This window comes from Saimiri boliviensis, chromosome 11 (genome assembly GCF_048565385.1).
Source record: "Saimiri boliviensis isolate mSaiBol1 chromosome 11, mSaiBol1.pri, whole genome shotgun sequence".
In the NCBI taxonomy this organism is placed as follows: Eukaryota; Metazoa; Chordata; class Mammalia; order Primates; family Cebidae; genus Saimiri; species Saimiri boliviensis.
In genome coordinates this window covers 84,759,654-84,785,451 of record NC_133459.1, presented here as the reverse complement: position 1 = coordinate 84,785,451, position 25,798 = coordinate 84,759,654, and the positions used below count along the sequence as shown (strand labels likewise).

General features: G+C 42.9%; 1 long non-coding RNA gene across 2 annotated transcripts in view; it reads right to left on the bottom strand.

The window, feature by feature from the left end:
* LOC141580409 (uncharacterized) overlaps window positions 1–22,665 on the bottom strand; it is a 112,886-nt gene extending 90,221 nt beyond the window's left edge. The window contains exons 1-3 of one of the 2 annotated variants that reach the window (XR_012512617.1): window positions 18,190–18,233; window positions 17,532–17,609; window positions 7,191–8,989 (exon numbers count right to left, since the gene is read on the bottom strand). This is a non-coding gene — a long non-coding RNA (uncharacterized LOC141580409). Of the gene's footprint in view, window positions 1–7,190; window positions 8,990–17,531; window positions 17,610–18,189; window positions 18,234–22,448 lie in introns of those variants that run through there. The other variant, XR_012512618.1, reaches the window with a different exon arrangement.
* Window positions 22,666–25,798: the final 3,133 nt, after the last annotated feature.

Below are 25,798 nucleotides of genomic sequence, written 5' to 3'. Positions count from 1 at the left end.
AATGGTATTGTGTTTTTAAAGTCTGAGTAATTTTGTTGAATGCCTTTATTCCCATTTTGGAGAGATTGGAATGTTCTCTTACCATGTGGGGGTATTTTACTGACTAAGGGCTGTGGCACTCACAGTCTGACAGTTTGTAACAATTTTCTGGGGTTTAGGAAATCACCTTCAGTGACTAAGGCAAGCCGTTAAAAAATGGGATTATTCCTCTATTCACAATCAGTTGGTTGAAGAATTTGAGGTGTTTTACTCACATCCCAAGCATTCATAACGTCAGTGCTTAAAACCAGCTACTCCAGTTCAAAATTCTCAGCCATGACTTGAAAGGGGATCTCAAGTTCTCTCTTTGTGATGTCAGTCACAGCAGGATTCTCACACCTTTATCAACTCTCCACAGCACTCTTAAAGGCCTTTTTTAATGGGCCTGCTGTTTCAACTTCACACTCAGGGACAGAATTTAAGACACCAGTTCTCACTAGTGTACACCTGTGAACACTGAAAAAGGCATGAAATATCCCTGTGGCCACCTTCTGCCGTCTTGGTCTAACACTCCATCTTAGCTCACTGTTTGTGCCATGTGCAACGAAGTCGCCCACACTTTGCTGCCATTGCCTGTTCTCCCTTCAGCTTAACACTGGAAAGTGGGTTTTCTACGGCTTTTTGCGGGGAGGTCAGTTGTGGCTTGGGATATGCATTGGTTTTGCTTTCTTTCATATGGCAGAGGGAGGGCTATGAAATGGGGCTTCTGCTTACTTTACTGATTCCCCCTTTTCTTAGGCCCTGTCTCTCTTCCACTGTCTGGTGCTCCATCTTTCCAAACCAGCATCCCCATACTATCAGCTGGTTCTTCTACGCCTACACATGGCCCAAGGAGACATCTGGGGAGAGGGCGCAAGCCAGGGTTTGAGCCAGTCAAGACCAGTGCAGGCTGGGTTCATTTGGAGAAGCTGTAGCTGTTGAGGGTAACACAGATGCCAGCCAGAGGCTCCCAGCTCTTTGTAGGTATGAAGACAATTGACCAGAACCCACTTCCCACCCATTCTGTGGCCTTTGGAAACCCAAAGCTCTCCTCCAGATTGCTGCTAATTCCAAGGGTCCTCTTCTCAAGGTTTTTACCTCCAATTTCTGAACCAGCTACCTCTGTCCCACACGTATCAAAAGAATCTGGCACTTTCTAAGTTTTCTGCAATCAAATGTAAAAATCCTTCACTGAACTCTTGCGCAGTTTTATAAACTTTACTGAACCATCCCAGGCAGGTTTCTGCTCTCTCCCTCCACTTTCTCTCTTCACTTCTAGATTCCATTCATCCACTTATCATGCCCAGCAGCCGCCTGTGCCCTGGGGGCCTGGGGGCCAGTCCAGGCTCCTCTCCCCAAGAGGCATCTCTTGAAACCAAAGACTCCTCTCCCTTAAAGAAACTCTGTTGTCAATTATTAGAATAAGATAATGTTCTCTATCCTGTTACCCTGGAAAACCCTGGGACTGTTGAGAACACGGGAGGAGGGAGTGTTCTGCTGAGATGCCACTGGGTACAAAGATGGAGTTAGGTAAGAGAGTGGGAGGGCAAGCAGGGACTGAACAGGTAGACTGAGATATGGGCTGCACAGATGGCCAAATAAGGAAAGTAAGAGGAAGAGAGAGAGAGAGAGTTCAAGGAGAAGAAACACCAGTCACTGGGTGTCTGCAAGAAAACCCCTCTGAAAAAGACATCAAGGCAAAGGCAGCAAGAAAACCTTTCTCCGGAGCTAAGCCAGCAGAACTATTTCTCAACGCTGTGGAAACTCACAAGCACTCACCACTACTGTAGCTGCGAATCTAGGCCTTCTAGGATGCTGGCATCTCATCTGACACTCTTCACAGGCAGGGCTTGCTGCAGAAATGAGGTGAAGCTTAGCCTCCGAACTTTGAGATCCTTGAGTCTTGCAACAGGCATTGATGGTTTTTAATTTGGCTCAGCATCCTACCCTCCCTGCAACCTCACGAGCTGATCTCAGCAACACTGTGTTAACTCAGGTGGGGAGTGTTGGGGAATGCAGGTGGGGAGTGTTGGGTTCTAGTTCTGATTGAACAATTAGCTAACTGTGTGGCCACAGGCCAATTTTTTGACTCAGTCTCCGTTTCTTTACCTATCAAATGTAGACAATAACGCTGGCCTCACAGGACACTTACAAGGACTAGAGACAATCTATAACAGGTACAAGGTCATAGGAGCGGCTCAGTAAAGGGCAGTGAAGCTGGTTCTGCATACAAGTGGGTATGAATCATTTAGGTTTAATTATCATCGCAAACAATAACAAATGTAATATGTCCCATTAATTTTATTGTAAGTTTTATTTCACTGTGATCAGTGATGTGTTGATAAATATATACTAACAATTATAGTTAAATCACAACCAGACCCCTGGTTTATATCATTTGCTGATTTCCACGATGTCAGTACTACCACCCTGGACGATTTCAGTTTGAAATGTGATGCTCCTGGGCACAGAGCTGGGAAAAGAATGGTGCATCAAGAGGCATGTGACCGGCCAGGATGCCTCTGACAATTCTGACAATAGTCTCAAATCTGCTCAGATATCACATATTGGTGCTTGCAAATTAAGTCATGCACTTACAAATTTAAAAAAAAAAAGAATAAATATTGTACAGCATTCTCAGTAAATCAAGAATAGCCTCTTCACAGGAAAAAGAGATTGCTCCTTTAGTTCCCCATATGCCCCTAATTCCATATTCTGCCACTCCTTGGTCACCATTTGAGTATTCATAATTTTTAAATTAGCAAACCCCTGAGGGGTGTGTGTGTATGTGTGTGTGCGTCTGCACGCACACGTGGAAACTGAGCTTTTTCCACCTCCTCTTTGACTATCCACATAAGTATGGATTATATTTGAAAATCAGTCTTCACTAAACTCTTATAATAGCTTGTAACATCAATTTAACAATAGATAAAATAAAGGAAAATTACACTCTCCTTCATTTAAACACTAAGCCCTTTTAATTGTTTTATTTAAAAACCTCATTTTCCCCTGTAATTATCAATATATTTCCATCACCCCAGGAAATAAAAAGTCTCCTTTCAGGGGCAATTTTAACACCTGTAAATCCCCCAGATGGTAGAATGAGTCCATTAAGAGCTAGAGAGGAAAAGCGCTTGTTTTATAGTCTGGCAGTTTCTCAGTTTGCTCTTTATTTTTTAAAATCCTTTCATTGCATTTTTGATTAGTGCTGGATAAATAATGTTTGGATTAAAAATCCTACTGTATGATTGTATTCGGCATTCTTGCTACCAGTTTCTCAGATTCCACATTGAATAATATAACTCTTTCTCCGTGTAAGACTTTCGATGGTCACATACAGAACCAGAGGGATCCAGATCATCTCACTCCAACTTTTACTTTTCAAATAAGAAAATCGAGGTCCAGAATGATACCACGGTTTGATCATGTGGAGGTCTGGCCTTTTACAAGTCTCCAGGCAACCACAGCCACCGCTGCCCTCCATGCTTCCACCCCACCCCACTACACACTCACAGTGGGGTGTATAGTCACAAAATTCAGTAGAAACTAAAACATCAGCTATGCCCCACCCAAAAACAAAAAAGTAAAAATTGTAATAATAATCATTTATTTCTTCAATAAATATTTATTGGGTCGGGTGTGGTGGCTCACGCCTGCAATCCCAGCACTTTGGGAGGCTGAGGTGGGTGGATCGCTTGAGGTCAGGAGTTCGAGACCAGCCTGGTCAACATGGCAAAACCTCATCTCTACTAGAAACACAAAAGTTAGCCAAGCATGGTGGCATGTGCCTGCAGTTTCTGCTACTTGGGAGGCTGAGGTGGGAGAATCGCTTGAACCTGGAAGGTTGAGGCTGCAGTGAGCCAAGATCGCACCACTGTACTCCATTGTGGGTGACAGAGTGAGAAACACACACTCCCTCTCTCTCTATGTGTGTGTGTGTGTGTGTGTGTGTAATGTATATATGTATTTACTGGACACTTATTATACCCTGGGTACTGCCATTTTGATACTATATATATATATTTTTTTGAGACAGAGTCTCACTCTGTTGCCCAGGCTGAAGGCAGTGGCACGATCTCTGCTCACTGTAACCTCCATCCCCCAGTTTCAAGCAATTATCCTGCTTCAGCCTCCTGAGTAGCTGTGATTACAGGCATCTGTCACCGTGCCTGGCTAATTTGGTATTTTTAGTAAAGATGGGGTTTCACCATGCTGTCCAGGCTGGTCTTGAACTCCTGACCTCGTGATCCACCTGCCTGGGCCTCCCAAAGTGCTGGGATTATAGGCATGAGCCACCACACTCAGCCTATACAACGCATTTTTAAGCTTGTGATAGATACTCGTTTCCTTAAGCTACTGTATCATTAGTGTAACACACAGCTCTCCAGCTCTCTCAGATGGAAATAAACCTTGTTAAAGAAAGCTTGTAGATTTGCCCATTATGTTCACTAGAAACTTGACAAAACCTGGATATTGTGCTCTGTGTTGTTTGTTTAACTCTAGACTTTATAAAGACAACAAAGGATTTATTGAAATGATCAAACCCTTAGTGTGGAAGAACACTCTAAAGTTTGCTAAACTGTTCATTTAAATAACTATGTGCCATAAATGAAGTTCTCCTCCAAACCTCCAATGAAAAGAGAGTGGTTTTTTAAATAGACAGTTCTAGAAATGTACTCAGCTCCAGGAGGTGCTGGGTGAACTTCAGCAAGGTACTCCACTCCTCTGAGACTCAGTTTCCTCATCTGAAAAAACAGGAATAATACCACTTAGCTCAAAGGCTTGTCAGGAGCTAAAACCTGATCACATGTATAAAGCTTCTAGCACAGCACCCCACAGGACAATTGCCTTGCACACATGAGCTCCCTTTCCGGTGTCTCCCCTACTTAAGAGATGGAAGAGGAATTGACAGGAAAAAGAAAATTTAGGGGATGCACAGGAGAAGGGGATGGATGCAAAAGGAAAGGTGTGGTGAGGGGAGAAAGGGAGAGAGAATGGAAAAACAATGACTAAGACATGGGACCCAAAGAACAGGAAAGAAAGAGACTGCTGCTTAAGAGCTACTGGGACTCTGCCTAAGAGCCCTTCTTAGGTGATGTTAATCCCAGCTTCGGAGAAGGTAGCTTTGGTACAGAGTGAGTAGGTAAAAAGGCCTTTTTCTCAGTCAGAAAAGAACTTTCATCCCCCCATAGATTTCCCCATTAGAAAAATGAATGCTAATCCACTCACAAAAATAGTTCTACTAAAATGCCCCACATTCTGAGGGAGTCATTTCCATATGGGCTCCCTCATAGTTGGCAACCTTATTTGCAAAGCCTGGTGTCCTTCAGTGGTCTTCCAAATTTGGTGAAACTCTAAACAGTCCTGAACTCAGAAAATAATTCTCTAATCCAACTGTTTTCCTAGCAATTGAATCTTTATGGCTCTGAGCCTGGTATTTTTATCTATGCCATTCAAAAAATCTGATTAATTTGTATAGACTATACTATGGGGCATAAAGAATTTTCATGAGTGTTTTCACAGATCATGTAAAAATATTGGTTCCACACCAAGCCAATTCTACTGACTAGAAAGCAAGATAGGAAATCATAGATGAAATAAACACAATTTTTTATTAAGGGACATGTTAATAAGGGGGCAATGATGATGCAAGCCAAAGTCAGCTTATTTCCCAATACAGGATAAAATGTCTTTTTTTTATATTATATGATGTAGAGGATTTGAATGGAATTAAATACAAGTGGTAAGAGATGTTCTAGTCTCCGCCCTATGTAACAAACAACTCTAGAACTTACTGACTTAAAACAATGACCATTTTATTGTGTTTCATGAATTGTCAGGTCAGGAATCAAGCACGGCTCAGTTGGATGATTCATCTGCTCCTAGTGAAGTCAACTGAGGTTATTGAGTGGCACTTAGTTGGCATAAGGGTATGTAGTTTCAAGATGGCTTCACTCACATGTCTGGTACCTTAAGGATAGCTAGAAGGCTGGGCTCCATTGTGGTTGCTAATGAGAACAACTACACCTGGCCTCTCCTGCCTGTTGGTCTCAGGGCAGCTGGACTAGTTGTGTGACATTGACTTCTCCTAGAAAAAGTGTCTTGAGAGACTCTATGGGGAGCTTTACCATCTTCTCTAACCTAATCTTGGAGGTCACATGGTGTCACTTCTCCTTCATTCTATTGAGTCTAAGCAAGTCATAAGGTCAACCCAGATTCAAAGGAGGATATTAGATTCTTCTCAAATAGCAAAGTATAAAGTCACACTTTAGAAGATGTGTGGGATAGGGATATTATTGCAAAATACAATCTGTAACTGGGAACTGGGGACAAAAATCTCTGCCTTCCCATGGCATGGTTTCTAAAATATCCAATATCAGCTTTAAGGCCAAAAGTCGTTTTGTCATCATTGAGAGACTCTTTGTTCTGACCTGAAGTTGTTTGTTCACACAGTGCAATCCTATAATATCTACTTTCTGCCATCCCAGTCAAAGACTTAGTGGATGTGGGTCTGCCAGGGCCAGCAAGGTAGTGACTTGGGGCATCAACCTATAAAGAGTGCTAAATTAACACTTAGACCTAAAACAAAATTACTGGAAGTGAAATAATATGGAGAAATTTGAATACATCAGAAGTCCTTTAAGGCTGCATGCAATGTATCATTGGAACAAATGCCGTGATAGACTCCCAGAGGTGGGAAGTGAGACTCAAAGGGAGCATGCATGCTTAAGTAGCAGCAGAGGGTCAATGACATACATTCTCAGGAGAGTAGATCCAGACAACTCAGAACTTTTGCCTTCCTGGATAGATTATGCAAGTCTGGGACCAGAGATGAATTGTTTGTAAGCGTAGAAAGCAGGCAGAATGCTACCACCATTCCTTCATCACTGCACATCCCTCAAGCCTACCTCAACTTCTCTAAAAAAATATTAAACAAATAACTAAAGAGTAGCATTTCACTGTCAGGCCCCAGACTCTAGAACCATTATCCTAGGCATGAAATCTCCCACCCAAGTAACCGTGGTTCAAGGTTGAGTGATGGGCACAACGCCAGAGCAAGAGGCTTGAGACTCAGGCTTCACTCCCTGATGTTTACACTGCCCTCTGGAAGCTCTTGTCTCAATTATGATAAATTTTTTGATTTGTAAAACAGGAACGATAATAATACTTACCTCCATAGCGTTGTTGTATAAACAGTTTAGATAACGCCTGAAGCAACCAGTGAATGCTGGGAATCACATTATTGTTATTGTTGTTGGTGTCATGGTGGAGGTGGTGTTTTCATCCTTCTTTCTAAACACTTGCTTGGCCACAGTTCAATTTCCAAATGCCATAGGTTTGGCCGGTGTCACCTTCCCCATGACAGACTTCTCCTTGTTGATACAGGGTTTGGCGAAAGGCTCTCAAATTAAATAAAATACAGAAGATAATCTACCATCTCAGAACACGCAGTACTTGACATTGCAGAGCAAGGAGCTTGCATTCTCCTGGAGCTATTCTTTTTACTTTGGCAGCAGAGTAATTTTCAAATAAATATAAGTTCCAATAAGAACAATGCCAAGACCCAGTCGTGACAAAGCGACCAGCCAAACTAAGGGAGTTATTAGGGATGTTCTCTTAAGTAGAGAACTAAATGTTGATTGAATGTGAAAACTATGTAATGCTCAGCCTTCCCTTCAACAGTATGGCATTTTTTAGGATTTGGGGCCAGCCACATAATTTCCCAATGCCTGGATGTATTCAGGAGTCAAATTATCCAGGTTTCTCTGACAAAGATGAGCCAGACCGACAGACTCCCCCAAAGACGATTCAGAGGAGACGCCTCCGCATCCCTACATCTCTTCCTGCTTCTCCCTTTTGCAGATGTAAACATGCCACAAAACAGGGCAAGACGTTTGCAAACCAGCTCTGCAGCTGCTTCGTTACTCTACTAATATCAATATTAATTTTTGCAGGCTTCCTTTCTCAGCACATCAGGCTAGAGGTGCAACTTGTACGCATCCTAGTGTTTGGCAAGGGGATTTGTGAGCCTGCTCTAAAGGGCAGCTCCTCTGCCACTTCCCCTGTGGCACCATGCAAAAATCTAGTTCAAGCCCAAGACAGCAGAGAAAGAGCAGGGGAGGCAAAGTCAAGCCTCACAGGCCAGATCACAAAGGCTGAAAAACAAGTACCTGGGTATTACGTGCCTGCCTCTCTGGTGTTTTCGCCGCCAATTTCCCACTTGGCCACATGTGCACGTTTATTAATGTTCTGCTCATCACCTCCTGCAAGTCATTAATAATGATGCTCTGTAGGCGCCGGCCCATCTCAGAGCCTGCCAGAAGCACGCCGCTGGCCACCATCTCCCAGTCACTCCACGGCCGCCCACCGCTGCTCACGTGGCCTTCCAGCCGGGTTTCAATACAGGAGACAGCTCAGAACCAGCCCCGCTGAATTCATCTTTCAAGTAAGATTTCTGGATGCATCCATTTCATTTCCTTCACTCACTAATGTTGTGGACTCTTTTTTTTTAATTCTATTAAAAAATGCAATTAAATTTGTCTCATGGAATTTGCTCTTTAAAAATCCAGACAGCTGCTTGCTCATGGTGGCATTATGCTCTTGATTCTTACACATTTTTTCCCTCATCTCCATTCCATTACTTTACTGAGGATTAAAGACAGGCTTACCAGATGGCAAATGCCAGGATCTCTTCCCACCCCCACCTTCCGTTCGGAAGACTAGTATCATATCAGCCGTAATACACAGCCCAGGTTCCTCTATGCAGCTTTTGGCAGACACCAGCAATTGGTTCATTTAAATTCATTAGCCAATGCCTAAAACACAATGAAAGGGCAGGAGGTTAGGAAGGAGAAAACCTGAGTACTGCCGGGAACGCCGCGTCTGTGTCTCCCTGTGTGCCTCAGTTTCTTCATCTTTTCAGTCTCAGTCGCTTCCTCCACCATTTCTCAGCCATAAAGCATTCATTAGGCTGTGAAGCAAATGAGGTAATGTCTGTGGTGAGATGGTTTGTGCGTTTCCAAAGAAAGACACCATATAAAAAGCATTCTGATTGCTAACAGTCAGGGATGCTGAGGATTGGGCCTGGCTGGCTTTATAAACTATTTAACTGCCTGCTTCTTGCAAAAACTATTTTTATCAGTTAATTACACATTTTTCTTATTAAATAACAATGTGAAAGCATTTCTTGCTCATTTTCCTGTCATGATTAATTTAATCTGCCTCCCTTTATTGAAAGTCCAGTTTTCTTTCCCTCGTCTTATCCACCCTGATAGGCTAGTAAAAGTCCCACAACTGTTCAGCCCCCTTGATTAACATTAACCCCTTCAACTGCAATCTTTTTCTTATCTGGAGTCTCTGAAAGAGTTTCTTTTTCTCCCCAAACTGTGTGCCTGGACATTAAAGGATGGACCTTGCCCTCACGGGTGGTTTCCTTTTTCTTTCCTTTCTTGTGCCCTCTCTCAACAGGCAGATTCCCAGAGGCAGAAAAGATTTAAGTTCAGCCTCCAGCCATGTCCTGCATGGGAAGGAGGCCAGAGAGTCAGCGAAGGGAGCCTTGGTCATGTTCGATTTCAAAACAGGCACATGTGTGATGTGACCGGGATTGGACAGGAGTGAGAGGGAGCATGCCAATGCCACCTGCAGTCACTGCCTGGGATACTCTTTTCTACGAGTATCCGTTATTATGAACTAAAATTACTAATTATAATAAGCTTAAGCCCTTGACATGGAAAGAGGACCTGAGGCAGGCCCTCGTACTATTGCTCAAATGCAGAAAGAGAATGAGCTTCGAGAAGAGAAATCACAATTTTTGAGGCAAAATAGTCAACCATGACAATGACAGAAATGGTAACAGAAGAAGTTACTGCATGTGTTTTCCATCTGTCGCTTGTTGGGAGTAGAACACTGTACAAGCGACGGGATGGCCCTTCTGAGGTTGGGCTGCAGAAAGGCTATGGCTTCTCTCCTGGAAGCCCTCTCTCACCTGCTGGCTCACGCTAAGGAAAGCAGCTGCCACAGGGCAAGCTGTCCCGTGATGAGCTCCAGGTGGCAAGAACCTAAGGAACAGCCAATGAAAAACCAAGGCCTTTTGTCCCAGAGCCCATGAGAAACACAATCCCACCAATAACCGCACAGTGGGCATGGAAGTAGATACTTCCCCCAGCTGAGGATACAGACAAGGATGCAGCCCCAGCTCCACACTGATCGCCACCACATAGCCGATGTTGAGACAGAAGCGCTCAGCTAATCCACGTCTGTATTTCCACATCCCACAGAGACTGTGAGATGGTAAATGCCTGGTTTTTTTTTAAAGCTGCTAAATTTGTTACCCAGTAGTAGATAACTATTACACCATCCCTCCCACAGTCAAGATAATCCAGAAATACCGTGGGATACTACAGTCATGAGGAAAAGCACAGTCCTGCCTTATGCCCATAAACTCGCTAATCAACCAAAACCCTCTTTCTTTTTGGATGTGGTCTTAAAACCCTTCCCAACACAACTCTCCAGGCAGGTACATCCAGTCTGTTGTTTGGAGATGAGAAAAAACTATTGCTATCCCTAGAATAATGCAAAGAGAGGAAAACTCCAAGTTAGAAGACCTGATTCCTACTTACAAGCCAAGAGGCTTTGGGCAGGTCATTTATACTGTCTGAACTTCATTTTTCTCATTGATAAATTGGAGATAACTGTTTGGTTGCTCTGAGGTACAAGAAACAGAATATTCAACTTAAAAAATCTAAAGAGAATTGTGTCTTTTCCCAGTCTGCCACCTTCTATGTGTTGGCATCTCCCCTTACAGCCACAGGACAGTTGTAGCAGTTCCAAGCCTCATGTCCTCCCAAAATAATGCCCTTGGGCACAAAACGGAAGCATTCTTGTCTCCTGGTCTATGTGTAAGAAAAAATTTCCCCAAAAGGTTCCCTAACAGAGTTCCCCAGATGTCATCTTGGCCAGACCCAGCTTACACACCTACCCCTAAAATCATCACTGGCTGAGTGGATCAAGGTCACCATGATCGTCTGAGACCAACCACATTTCACCCCTGAGACTGGGAGAGGCCTGGCCTCCTGTGGAGCAGATGGCCATCCAGAGAAGAACTGGCAAAATTTCAAGTTCTGTGCATGTAAAATGAAGAGGGGGAAGTTGCCATTGGTTAAGTGTGCTAGTTTGCACAGGCTAGGCCATGCTGGAGTGTAACATGCATGATGGCTTAATCCAGCAGAAACTTCTCTCTTGCTCACACTACATACCCAGCACAAGTCAATGAAGGGCTCTTTCTTTTTCTACAGAGTGACTCAGGATCAGACTAACAGAGGCTCCACCTCATCAGCACAAGGCCTCAGGTTTACTCCCACAGCAGGAAAAGCTGGAGAGGTCACTTTCCCTCAGACTTTTTTGGACAGAACCAGTGAGTGGCCCTCCCCAACTGAAAGTGTAGTCTCCCAGGTACTGGAAAGAGGCAAATGAAACAGGAATTGTTCTGACCCCATTAGGCAAACAGCAATGTCTGCAATAAAGTCTTATCTCCTTACAAGGTTTTTGTGACATTCAAATGAGATAATGTATTAATTCATTTTTCAAACATTCATTAAGCACATAAGATCTACCAAGCACTGGACTGGGATAGATACAAGGATCAATAAAACACAGTCACCACCCTCCTGGGAGATATAACCATTCAGAAGATACCAAACATATCAGAATATCTTTCAAAGTTTACTTGCGCTTTCTTCCCCTCCTAGGCCCTGAGGGCTCACCTCACAAATTTTATCTCCCTATTGTTGGTTTAAAAGCTTTTGCCATGGTTTCAAGAGGGGCCACGGCCAGAAAGGACACAGGGCTAATCGGGAGTGGCACAGCACCCAGGGATTGTAGTAGAACATGGCGAGACACTCACAGATGTCATCTTTTCCTTGATCTCTCTTGTCTCACAGAGTTTTAAAAGAATGAGCTATTACCTGATTTCTTTCCAAAACCCTTTTTGTGTGGTGCATGAGAGAGAAGAGGTTCCTGCCTGAGTCAGTTCTAACAATCCACTCCCCTCCCTCCTCAAGCTCGTCTCCCTTAGCAGGCATTATCAGCAACTCAGTGTTTGCTGGTTTCACCCCTCTCATGAGTGTCAGCTTCCTAAAGAAGAGGTCATGATGCTGTCAGGATTGACTAGCCTGCAGTTACAGATAGACCCTGAAATTGCAGTGGCTTCACACAAAATCCTGGTCAGTTCAGGGCTGAAAGGAAGGTTTTCTCCATACAGTCCAGAGATCCAGGCTGATGGTGGTTTTCCATTATCAACCATGGTTTCTAGGGTTGCCCTAGGCATTGGCAGCCCCACCAACCAGAGGGAAAAGATCATGGGCAGTGCCTGTGGGAGGTTTTCAGTGGGCTGGGCCTGAAAATAGTACCCAGCACTTCTGCCCACAAACCACTGGAGAGAACTCAGTCATGTGACCACACCCAACTGCTGGGTTGCTGGGATATATAATTTAATTGTGTGCCCAGGAAGAAAGAAAAACAGATTTTGGTGGATAGCTAGCAGTCTCCCCCATACTAACCCACACAACTTCCTATTTTTCAACTTGGCAAAAGCTGAGACCAGGGAGTATTTCTATATAGCAATGTACTCTTTGGCCTGCCAAGAGGCCACATTTTTTTTATGGGAGAAGATTCACAAGTATCTTGGTGCAATTAATGGGCAAAGACCTGACCCACCACCCATTTCTCCTGTGGTATTGCTACACCTAGATTCTTGGTCAGGTCCCCCAATTCTAGACATAAAACCTTAAGGATGTGAAGTGATCTGGACATTTCCAACATAAGGAGAAATCAAAGGACACTTCCCATGTAAAATTCATCCTTTTCCAAACAGACACCAAAAAGATAAGGCTTATGTGACAATAAATTCAGCAGCCATGAGATTTGAGGAGAGGGGCTTCCTAGACACCTTTCATTCATTCACCCACTGAACACATGTTTATCAAACTTCCAGGGTGTGCCAGGCACTGTATTAGGCACAAGAGATACACTGATGAATCAGAACGATGTGTCTCGTGGACCTCAGAGACTAGACCAAAGAAAGAAAGTATGAAAGAATATAAAAGAAACACATTTAATGATAATTATAAAAGGAAAATGGGGCTAAGGCAGAGCATAACAGCAGGAGTGGGGAATGGTAACATGTAAATTAAGACCCTAAGGATGAGATGTTAGCCACACAAAGGGAGAGGAGGAGGTGGTGGGCACTCCAAGTGGAGGACACAGTATGTGCAGGGTCTGGGAAAGAGAGCATTTGGCATGACCAAGGAACAGATTGTTGTCAGTGTGGCTGAAGATGAGGAGGGAAGCGTGAGTGGGAGGTGAAACTGGAGAAGCCGACCAGAGCCAGATCACCAAGAGTTTTATAGGTCACGATAGGAGACATTTGAGTTTGATTCTGAATGAAATGAGAAGGCATCGGGCCTTTAAGAAGTGAAGGGACATGATTCCAACTGTATTAGTTAGCTAGGGCTGCCATAACAAAATACCAAGGCTGAGTGACTTAAACAGGAGAAATTTACTGTCTCATCGTTCTGGAGGCTAGAAATCAAGATCCAGGTGTTGGCAGTGTCATTTCCTCCTGCAGGCTCCAAGGGAAGATCAGTTTCAGGCCCCTCTCCTAGCTGCTGGTGGTTGGCTGGCAATCTTTGGCACTACTTGCAGACGGTGCTTGACTGTTCCTTCACAATCATCTTTTCTCTGCACAAGGCTCTTTCTCTCCAAGTGGCATTCTTTTTACAAGGACAACAGTCACATTGGATAGGAGCCCACTCTAATTCCGCATGTCTTCATCTTAACTAATTATGTCTGCAACAATCCTATTTCCAAATATGGATACATTCTAAGGTACTAGCGGTTACAACTTCATATAATTTTGGGGTGGGGACACAATTCAACCCATAACACCCACATTTTAAGATTAGTTTCTGCTAAGGATGGATGGGAAGAAGGGGTGATTTGCGTGAAGGTGCAGAGGCAAGATCTGGGAGACTAGGGTCACTGCTGCCAAGGTGAGAGTTGATGTGGGCCTGGGCTAGGTGTCCCAGGACAGATTGTGTTGATAAAACCAGCGTGACTGATGATAGATTGTATTTCACTGGCGAGGAAAATGGGTGACACAAAGATGACACTTCAGTTTCTGGCTTGAGCAAGGAGGAAGATGTTGATTCAGTTTACGAGAGGAAGAGGAAGTGGGAGTTAGAGACATGTTTTTTGGGTAGGCTCCCATGGTTTTATTTGGGCAATGTTAAGTTTGAGATATGTAGGAACCATCCAGATAGATATACCAAGTAGACAGTTGCATCTAAGGATCTGGAGCTCCAAGGAGAGGTCTGCTCTAGAGATTTAAACGTGGAGTCATGAGTATAGAGAGGAATTAAAGTCACCAAGAACAACTAGGGTGCAGAGCCACTGTTGCTCCTTCACAGGGTTGGTTATTCTTCTCAGAGGGCTGAGATCCTGACTGTCTAACAAGCTAACCCCTGATGGTTCCATCTCAGGCTTCACAGAGATTCTCTGGGTCTTTGGTTTCTAGAGAACAGGAAGAGAGTGCTCCCAATTCTCTCCCAGATTTATACAAATCGTTCATCATCTATGTCCGAGAACACCCACGCAGCCCAAGGTACATAGCTACCTATACCATATGAACGTTGGTGAACACACATACGCACGCCCCGTCCCTTCAACAGAAATGACCTAAACTTTGTGAGGTTCACATGTCCCTAGAGATGATCTCATTTGCCTGCTTCAAAAGCGCTTTGGTCTGCACAGCCTGTAGCAGCAAATTTACACTTCAAAAAGCAGACAGCTTTTTCCACATCTTATTCACTTAATGGGTGAGAATGTAAAATTAGTTCCGTTGCTGATGAGGACCTTGAGCCAAATGAAAAGTGTTCATTTGTCAGCACAGACTTACAGCCTGAGACATGATTATATAGCTAATCCAATAATGGGTTTTGATGCTGAGCACTTATTTATATACAGTATGTCTTGTTATCTGTTGATAATCAGGACCTACAATTTACTCTTTCTTGTGCGTGTAGTGTGAAATAGCAACATCTTCCAGACATATTGCATTTAAGTACCAACATGCAAACACATACAAAAAGCGCCATCATCAGCAAAATATTTTATTTGCTTTCTTTAAAAAAGAGAGAGAGATAACCAGTGTGTGTATTCGGGCTTTTACATTTTAAAAATATAAGTAGTAAATAACATGTGAAGTCTCTTTCAAGGGTATATAAGGGTTAAAAAAAAAAACCCTGAAAGCAAAATTTCCTTTATCATTTTTATCCATCCTAATCAAGTGATTTCTTCCTCTTGCTCTCTAAAAATTCTATCTGCAGGTCAAATCCTACACATATTTTTACTTATAATGGTATAAACCAAAAAGATACCTGGCAAAAATCTTCACGGTGCCACCAGCTGACTCTCTGACTACCTGAATCTTTCAGACACTCTGCTTATTGCAAAGATGCACATTATCACCATGTGAGCATGGGAACTGTAATAATTATCTCAGGCAAAATCTTTCTTTAAAAAATAGTAATTTAAAATTAAATATAAAACCACTGCATTTCTATAAACTCTTGCAGAGACTACATACTGCTACATTATATTGTTTCTTACCCTGTGGACGAGCATAAATGTCTGTCACTAAAATATAAGGACACTCTCGTCCTAATATAAATATAAAATGCATAAAATCCAACATTTAAAACAAGCAGGCATTTTTATAGGTATGATGCATTGTCACGTATTCCAGCTATAACAAAGCCTACGGGAAGGGAAAGGCACGTCAGGATTAAGTATTCTGTTAATTGCAAATGTGTAGCACACCTGCAAAATCTGAAAAATCCCATGTTTTGGAAAACTCACAGTTCTTTTCCATACTACCGTCTCCTGGACAGGCCTGGAAGAATCCAGAACAAATGCAGAGAGGCATCAGAGAGCTGTTATCTCCAGTTGCCACTTTTCCCCACTTAGTGATCCCCAGCCCGAAGGAAGCTAAGAGGACTGATCACTCTATGATATATGAGAATGAAGAGGGTCTAGCGCACTTTTTAAAACTGAAATTTATTCCGCAATAAATACTTCAATGTTGGTGGGACATGATGTTTTATTGGATTACAGTTGTTTGCTAAAGAAATCACACTGGGACTAGCAAAGCTTGCGGTTTTGTGGGTAATGCACTTGTAGATGTGAGGGCTTTACACTGGAAGAGTATTGAAGAAGGATAACAAGCCAAATTAGAAACTAGCTAAATACATGCAAATCTATATTAGGGCAATACTTGGCCGCGTTAAGTCCAAGAGCTTTTTACGGCGGTTGCTTTACCTAGGCCGGATAATTCATTAGGTTTTGACTCTGGTAAAGATTAAATGAATATAGCATACATTACATTCTTACTTTCGTCGCAGAAACAAATCTTCCTTGTACCAGCCAGTGTAATCTTCAGAGTTTTCGTTATATAAAACACCTCAAGAAAAATGCACCTCAGTAAGATTTACACTTTATTACTCTAATGATTCTACAAACACTACCACAATGTGATGAAAGACAGAGTAGTCCCGGACTGATTGAGAGCTAATAAAAATCAGTACTGAAAACTGAAAAGAGCACCCTTATCATCTTTCTTTCATTTAGAGCTGATTACTAGGGGATTATAATGCAATCACAGCTATGTGTGAGAGGTAGCTATGGGAACCAGTTTTAACTGTTTATCTAGCCAAAGATCTTAATTTAAGTTTGAACACTCTGATTCATTTATATGTAAGACACCAAGGAGACAAAATGCAGAAGAAACAGATGCGCACTTGTTCTTTCCATTTAACTTCGTAAGCTACCAGCCAATTTGTCTTTCAGGGACAAAATTAATTTCTGATGACAATGTGAGCAAGTAATAAACTAGAAGTTCCTGTCCTGGGAAACTTGTTAATGCCATGTAATGTTCTGGAGTTATTTAGGAGGGGAAGAAAGAGATTTGCTCGGGGAGTTACGGGGACATCTGCAACAGACACGCCTTTGTCCCAGCCCTTAGCCACCCCTGCAGAGGTTTATGACACCAGAAGTTGAATTGGGAAAGTTCAAAAGAAACCATGTTGTTTACCATTTCTTTCCTATGGAGTATTTTTAAACTTCTCGTTTTCCTTCATAGTCTCCACATGATTCAGAATTGCTCATAGGCCAAACCTCTGGCCCATTGCTTCCCAGCCTTGGCATAGAGGCAAGGCAAGTAATGATGAAATGAAAAATGAATCACGAGACTTCCTTCATGGGTCCCCCATTGCTATAGAACACAGCCCTTTGCAGACAAGTGCACTCAACCTGAGGGGCTCGAGGCCATGGCAAACACTTCACAGAGGAGCCCAGGATGTATGCCAGGACATCTTGGTGATGGGATTCGGTGTGCTAATCTGCTGCCTGCCAGAGAGAAGGGTGCCAGTCAGCTAGATGAAAGGCATGCACATACTTACTTGGATGGGAATTGAGACTGGCCACCTCCTCGAAAGCCATCCATGATGCCACCTATCTCCTCATGCCAGCAAGAATTACTATAACAATAATAAGAAGAAAAGCTAGCACTTACTGAATATTTACTGTATACTAGAGAACAAGATGGACACTCTACATACATGACTTTGTTTAATTAGCTCAAAACCCTATGAAGAAGTCATTTTTATGACAATTTTCTGGGCAAGGAAACTGAATCTCACAAAACCTAACTTGTCCAATGTCATGGCTAGCAAATGCAAAAGTCAGCATTTGAACTCCACCTGTCAGACTACAAAACTGATGTTCTCTGGCACTCGGAAAGGGAAACCTTGACAGTGTCCTTTATTTTGGCCATTCTTGGTTTCCCATCTTATTACAATAGTCGCCTCTTAACTGCAGGGGATGCACTCCAAGACCCCCAGTGGAAACCTGAAGCTGAGGATAGTACTGAACCCCATGCCGACTACTACACACCTATGAGAAAGTGTGATTTATAAATTAGGCACAGTAAGCAATGAACAACAACAACTAATAAAATAGAACAACCATAACAATATGCTGTAATAAAAGTTACGTGAATGTAGTCTTGCTCCCCCGCCCTCCACCTCCCACCAAAATATCTTATTATACTGTACTCACCTATTTTCAGACTCGGTTGACCACGTGTAACTGAAACTGTGAAAAGTGAAACCACAGATAAGGGGACTAACGTACACACCCAGTTTTTTCTATCTCTGGACTGTGTTCGTCTGTTAACCCATAGGCTCTATGCTCCGCTCCCCACTCACTCCCACCCTGACTTCCCCAGCTTGTACTTTTCTGCTCTCCGGGAGAACTCCCCACGGCATAATGGCTGTCCATTAGTGTGTTTTTAAAACCTCCCTTTCTCCTATCCTCTGACAGTTTTCATATGCTCCACATGAAGGATCCTTTTCCAGAAATATTTTTGAAGAAAGTCTAAAGTAAGCTGAAAAGTATTACATTTTTCATCTCAACGGGGAAATGGATTTACGAAAAGGAGAGAAGAGCCTGCAGGTCTTTCAGATTTTAAAAAGAATTCAACACACTGCTGCACTGGCACTGGGAACACATCTATCACAGAGACCAAGAGAGCATCTGCATTTACACGCTGAAACGGTTCCTTCGTCCTTGATCACGATAATGACTTAGAGTTCCGCTGAGCCTTTCATCCAGAGGGACGCCATGGCCCCTGCAAAAGCCAGCCCAGTGAGAGGCTCCCTCCACCACCAAGGCGCTGCTTCCTCCAAGGTGAAAGGAGGAAACGGCTCCATTAGGGGAAAATTGAAAAGGACAAGCGAGCACTGTAAATTCTGTTTCCACAGGCAAGTAAAATAACAGCCCGACTGCCCGTATTTAATTGCCCCATCTAGAACTTGGGCATAACAACGTGGTCCCGAAGAAACCATCTAAAGAGCATCAATAGCAAGACATACATAAAAGAAGGGAGCTGCTTTCCCGGCCTCGACAAAGCCATGATCTGTGAGCACCAGGACATTTTATTAATTGCCCTATTTCCGGTTTTTAAACCTACGTCAGGCAACTAGGGGACATTCCCTAGACAATTTCCACATGCTTCGCCTTGCTCTCAGGAGTTCAGTGGGATGAGTGCGAGTAGCAAAGACAGACTCAGGCTAGTTTTCTGTTCGGGGAAGCGCAGCGCTGCTTCCCTGGCTGAGTATAAACAACTGTACGAAGCATAACCAGCGTCTCCAGCTACTGTTCTGCAGGTCCTGGATCCCAGGGTGAAAGTCGGACTCACACTCAGCAAGGCACAACTTAGAAGTTGCCGTTCCAGACAGGCAGCAGTGGGCCCTGGGCTAGCCACCCATCCTTAGCTAATCCTCGGGTGGCAACCTGCCTCTGTCAGGAGGTACTGCTTGTCCTCTGCCTGAAATTCCTCTCTCCTATTTCCATCTTTATCCACCATCAATACTCCTCTCACGTGTCATCTCCTCCAGGCAGGCTTTCTAGAACTCCTTAAAGTTGGGCTAACCGTGCCCCCTCTGTGTTTCCACAGCATCATGCGCACACCTCAGGAACTGCATCGCCCACCTTGTATGATAAATAGGCATCATTTATTGAAGACACATGTGCCACTTACTATGCCAAGCACTTTACACATAAATATCTCTTTTCACCCAAGGTACTATTATCCCCATTTTACAGGTGAGGAAAGTGAAGGTCAACAAGATTGATCTCCTGCAACTAGTTAAATGACAGATTTGGAATTTGAAAGTAGGACTTTCTGCCCCCCCCACCAACCCACGCTTGCTCCCAGTGATTTCAGCACCCTGAGGCTGGAATCGTATTCCATCCATTTCAGTAGCCCCAGCACTGGCACCTTCAAGGCACTTATAGGCCCTCAAGTGTGCACTGGTTGCCCTGACACCACTGGCAGAAGTCTGTGGGGAGCTAACTGGCCCATATCAGGATAGTGAGTGAGCTGGCCTCGGGAGCCTCGCATGCTACCAGTTGACTATTCTGATTTGTCTGGGTAACAATAGAGCTGGGTTTTTGTTTTGTTTTGTTTTGTTTTGTTTTTTAAAGAAAGTTGAAGCATTTCAGGCAGGGTCCTTGGTGTCATGCTGACACTTCAGAAAATGTGTTGTCTTCCTGAATTCAGGTGTTCTTTTCACTGAATTCAGTCAAACCGGTTCTGCATATTGACACAAGAGGTGTAACCTATAGTGATTCAATTGTTATGCATCGCTGCATAATCACTTCTGTCATCCATCCCTGTCCTGTGGCAAGGCTGCTGCCACCACCGTGGCAACAGCTGCAGATTTCCCCAGAGAATGAGTGTGGTGGAGCGCCCCCTGTGGCGGGCAGGGGTCATGGTGACACAGCCCATCTCGGCGGGGTAACAAGAGGCTGCGCTGTCTGACAGATGGGCAGCCCTGCTCATCCTTCTCCTTTCTTCTCCACATCCAGGAACTCAAGTCCATCCCTTCTTTTGTCTTCAAGGGTTTCCCTTCCATCCTTTCTCGTTGTCCCCACTACTGCCCTGCTGCAGGCCATAAGCAAGTTGCCACTGGCCTCCTGATTCCAGTTGGCCCAGGTCACTCTGCATGCCATCGCCATGTCAATCCTAACCTGACTCACTGAATGTCTCATCCCTCCTGATCTTCAAAAGCTAGTAATGGCTCCTCATTGCATTCAGCATGAAGTTTACAGTCTCTTGATGCCTAGGCCCTCCACATGCAACCATTCCAAGCTTACTTTCTACTATTCTCCAACTGAATCCTGCTGAACTTTTAGCTGTTGTCCTCACTGGTCCCCAAACCAGCTCTGCTCTGCACTGGACCCCACACCCATACACACCCTGCCCTTTGCTCAGGCCAGCCCATTGCTTGCTCCTTTCTGCAATTACCAATCTCGGCTCTCTTCTCTGAATTCTCACAGCTCTTGTCCACCTTACAGTCAGCTATCTGATATATCATCTTACGTGAATGTATGTTGTTGCTTAACTTTGTAGATATTTATATACAATATTCCTGGGGAAATCATAGGTTCCTCGTGGGTGGAGACAACTGTCTCACCTATCTCTGACCCATGAAGACCTAGAACAGGCAGTCTTTTAGTGTTGTTCAATGCCATTTAGCTAGACTGTGCAAGCTCCATTCTAGGCATCCGGGAGTCCCTGTAGTTCCCAAAATGTGCCATTTTATCTCTTTTTTTCCAGGTATTTGCATGAGATGTTCCTTTTGCCTGGAACTCTTCAACTTTCACATTCCCCACTCCTCCAGCTCCAGTTTTCTTGGAAAGCTACTGGGCCTCAGCTTAGATAACACTGCTTTCAGAGAGTACTCCCTTACCCCCATGAGACCAGATGAGGGTTGGATCTCCCAGCAGCTATGTTAACTACAATCAGCGATTGTTATGTTATATGTTCTCTAAGACTCTTGATTATGTGTGACGGAGAAGCAACTCAAGCTAAGAAAAGTAGGTAATCTATTGGCTCAGGTATCTGCAATGGCCAGGGTAAAGCTGGATTCAAAGTATGTGGCCAGTTTACATTCTCTCTTGGTTTCTCCTCATTCTCTTTCACCTTTTCTCTACCTACTGGCTCTGCTTCACTCTCTGTGGGTCTTAGCCTCTATGCAGCAGAAACTAGAAGGGGGAAGAGTGCTGGGGAGAGCCTGGCTTTGAGGGTACTGAGTTTACATCATCACAACGGCCTCCAAGGAAACAGAGCTGATATCTCCCAGCAGCCACACAGCAAACCCCAGGGAACTACTCTTATTGAGCTTGCTTTGGTTTGCAGGTTCATTACTGGGCTAATCACTGTGGCCACAGGCATGGAGATGAAGTCTGTCACCCGCTTCCCACCACAGTATCATGAGGAGTAGAGGTGAACTACTATGATTGCCACCCTTACCAAAACCACTTGGAATTGCAAAAGAGAACTTCCCCACAGGAAAGAGAATCTTATTACCAAAAACAAAACAGAAAAAAAAAGGATACTAGATAAACAGAAACAATATATATTCACTACACAACCTCTGTCTGCCTCTTGCATCTGCCAAAAGCTACTGGTGGGTATTATTGTGTCTTGGTCATTATCTGTCCTTAGTACCTGGCACAAGGGAATGCCCAACCAATATTTGTTAAATATATAAATGAATGGATTCTGAGTGCCAATCAAACACCCTGAGTTATAGACAAGAAAACATAATGTCCTGTTTTTAAAAGCCTAAGTGTTCACACAGTGACCACTGGCCACTGCTCTTTTACTTTCCCCGACAATGCAATAGTGGATACCAATGGCTTTTTGGAGAACCCACCTTGAATGCTCAACAAACCCATAAAGTGTCCAAAGAAGGACCCGAAATTTACCTTAGATCTGGCAAGATGAGAACCTAAGGTCACTCACCTACCTCCTTAGGCCAGGGTCCATCCAATGCTGTGATTACAAAAATATCCAAAGCACCGCTTTATCAAGGCAGAAGACAACAGGAGAGATGCTTCAGAAAATCAACAAGATGCCTGTGTTTCTCACCAGATGGAAGTGAAGAAATGTGGTAAATGCGTTGCTTTATTTGACCATTCTGTTAGTATATGCTGACAACATAAAAATCTTCAACTCTGAGATTATAATAAAATTTGGCTCCTATGCGCCTACTCAATGGCAAGCTCTTAGAGCACAAGAACCCTATCTTTAACTACTCTGTAATTCCCACAGTGATTGGCACAACAAAGATGCACAGAGAGGCTGGAACTAAAGTACCTCAATCTATCTGGAGTTTTTATAAATTTAATTCTGCAAACCCAAATCTGATATGATATTGACTTTCAGAGACAGTGCCATCATCTTGATTGACTCATTGCTTCCAGAAGAACTTTAATTATGATGATGGAGTTCTTCTATTTCTTCTTAGGTTCCATCATTAACATAAATAAAAACGCTTTTAAAATCTATTTTAAAATGTGGGTCTTACCCATTTTCTTGTCATCTGCCAAATGCCTGTAGTCTTTCTAATGAATTAGACACCATAGCATACAATAAACTTGGTGCTTATGCCCACTAGTGCATCTTTACATAATTTTGGCCATATGCGCATGTGCATGCACACACGTGCACGCACACACACACACACACACACACATCTTAAAAGAATACGTTTCTTTAGAATTTCTATGAGGTATGATATGAGAAAACTATATTCCTTAGTTTCAGGATGACCAGGCATTACAAAAAATTTTGGAACAAACTTTAACAAGGCTTATTTTAAACCTTAAGTTTGTTAAAATTTTGGTTTATTACCATATTAGTCTGTTTTTACACTGCTGATAAAGACATGCCCAAGACGGGGCAATTTACAAAAGGAAGAGGTTTAATGGACTTATATTTCCATATGGCTGGGGAGGCCTCACAATCATGGCAGAAGGCAAGGAGGAGCAGTCAGTTTACCAGGATGGTGGCAGGCAAAGGGAGAGAGAGTTTATGCATGGAAACTCCTGTTTTTAAAACCATCAGATCTAATGAGACTTATTCACTATCATGAGAACAACACGGGAAAGGCCCACCCTATGATTCAATTATTTCCCACTGGGTCCCTCCCACAACAGGTGGGAATTATAGGAGCTACAAGATGAGATTTGGGTGGGGACACAGAGCTAAACCTTATCAATTACTAAGTACATGTTGGTGTAAAACAATTGGTGATATTGTTATCTACTTTACTTCCAAAGACTTCTGTTAACTTTATAACAAAAAAATAGTAACTTTTTAATAAACACCAAAGATATAATTAACTAATTATCTTCTATCTGGTCTTTGCACCATCATTTTCTCTTCATCCTTCACAAGTTGGATTTATAAACACTTTTTAAACACGTTGTAGACTTCTTAGGGAGAACTCTAATCATACTTTTATTCTCAAAATCTCCTGGCAAGTCTACAATTCAACTATCTTAGCTGCTTCCTAAGCTCCCAGCTCTCTTACTGACTACTTTCTGCACTGTTACCGTATAGTCACTCTGCACTCAGTTTTCTGACTCACCCACCAAATACTGAGTACAGCAGGCTCTGCCTCTTGGCTATAACATACTCTTTACCTCAATTATTTGGCCTCTCTTGTTCACCAGTCCAAATTCTACTTTTTCTTCAAAGGTCAAAGTATGTCCTACAGACATAAGAAGGCTTCCCTGAGCCCCTAATCCCACAGAGAGTTCTCAACCTGTGAATGTATGACTCTGAAGGTCCAGCCTCTCACCTGGCATTTAGGTACCGACATCTACCTTATCTCTGTTTTCCTCTTTTTCCCCAAATTTTCCTTGCATATATTTGCAAGTCCACTGGGTAATTAACATAATGAGCACAGAAATTAGTTTGCCATACTTTCCTGTGGTACTTAGCCCACCATTTTAATAGCTTCTCAACAAATGTTTAATTTTTTTAAAAAAATTCTGGCTGTTTTCTGATATATCCAAAGAACATTAGGAGAAAAAAGTCTTCTGTTTTGAACCACTTAACTATTCTTTCTGTAATACAGGATAAGTATAAGTTAAAAAGACAGTTAACTAAAGAGTGAGTGGAGTTCTAATTAAGAAAATTCTCTCCTGAGAATTGATTTCTTCATGGAGTATAGGGTTTATTTAGGAAAGGAGAGGACATACTATAAGGCAGCTGTCTCCTGCATGAGTTTTTCCTACTGTTTACTTCGAGGTAATGTATACACCCAGGAGAGCAGATACATCCATATTCAGAGGCAAATTCAAAATTACAGAACAAGGAGTTCTGGTTCATTATGATGTTCTGAGCACAGATCTCTGCCTTCCTTTCCTACAAAGATCCTATAGAAATTATAGAAAATATGCGTTTTAAAATAATAAAACCAAAACTGTTCAAGAAAAGTAGAATGCAACATAACCTAGACATGGAGGAATTCCTGGATGACACAAATTACATGAGACTAGAATGACAGTGAAATCAGAACTAAGGAAGCTTCAAGGAAATCCTGGACCAGTTCCAAGCTCAACAAATGCAAAGTTGGAGAGGCAGGGAGAGGTGGCAGGGTGGGGAGTGAGAAACCATGGAGCAATTAATTAAAGAACTGCATCTGGAACAGCTGAACCAATGAGGCAAATGTTCCCCACACCCCTCACCCATGCCTGCAGATCAGCTAACAATTTAGTGGCTTTTGCCTTCCTGTTAAAGCCAGAAGAATTTCTCCCTAGAGAAGGTGAGAATTCTGCCTAGATGGGGGTCCTTTATTGAGGTAGAAGCGGAGTACAGCTAGAGACAATTCTGGACTTCTGCAACAGCTGCCAAGGAGAAAACTGTAAAAAGTAAGGCCGCTCAGCCTTAAATAGGATGACCAGTTATCCTGGGTGACTCAGACTGTTCAGTTTGTGTTATAATCTCCAAACAATTATTAATACTTTTCCTTTCACTCTCAAAAATATCCTAGCTTGAACAATAAGTTAGGTAGTCACTTTACCCATGAGCGAAAAACAATGAAGCCACATTTTTCAAACCCAAGCCCAGGCACTGTATAAGGATTTAATCCTCCTCAGACTTGTCTGTCTGTTCAAATCATCATCCATATATTGGGCTCTCATGTCATTTGTCCACCAAGGACTTGAATGCCATAGTAAACACAAATACAAATGTGGGTTCTGACATGTTTGCCATATTAGGTGCGTCAGAATCTGCAATTGATATTTTAAAAGATTGTCACTAAAATAAAAACCAAATTTTTTAACTCTCTTAAATTTTAGGAGT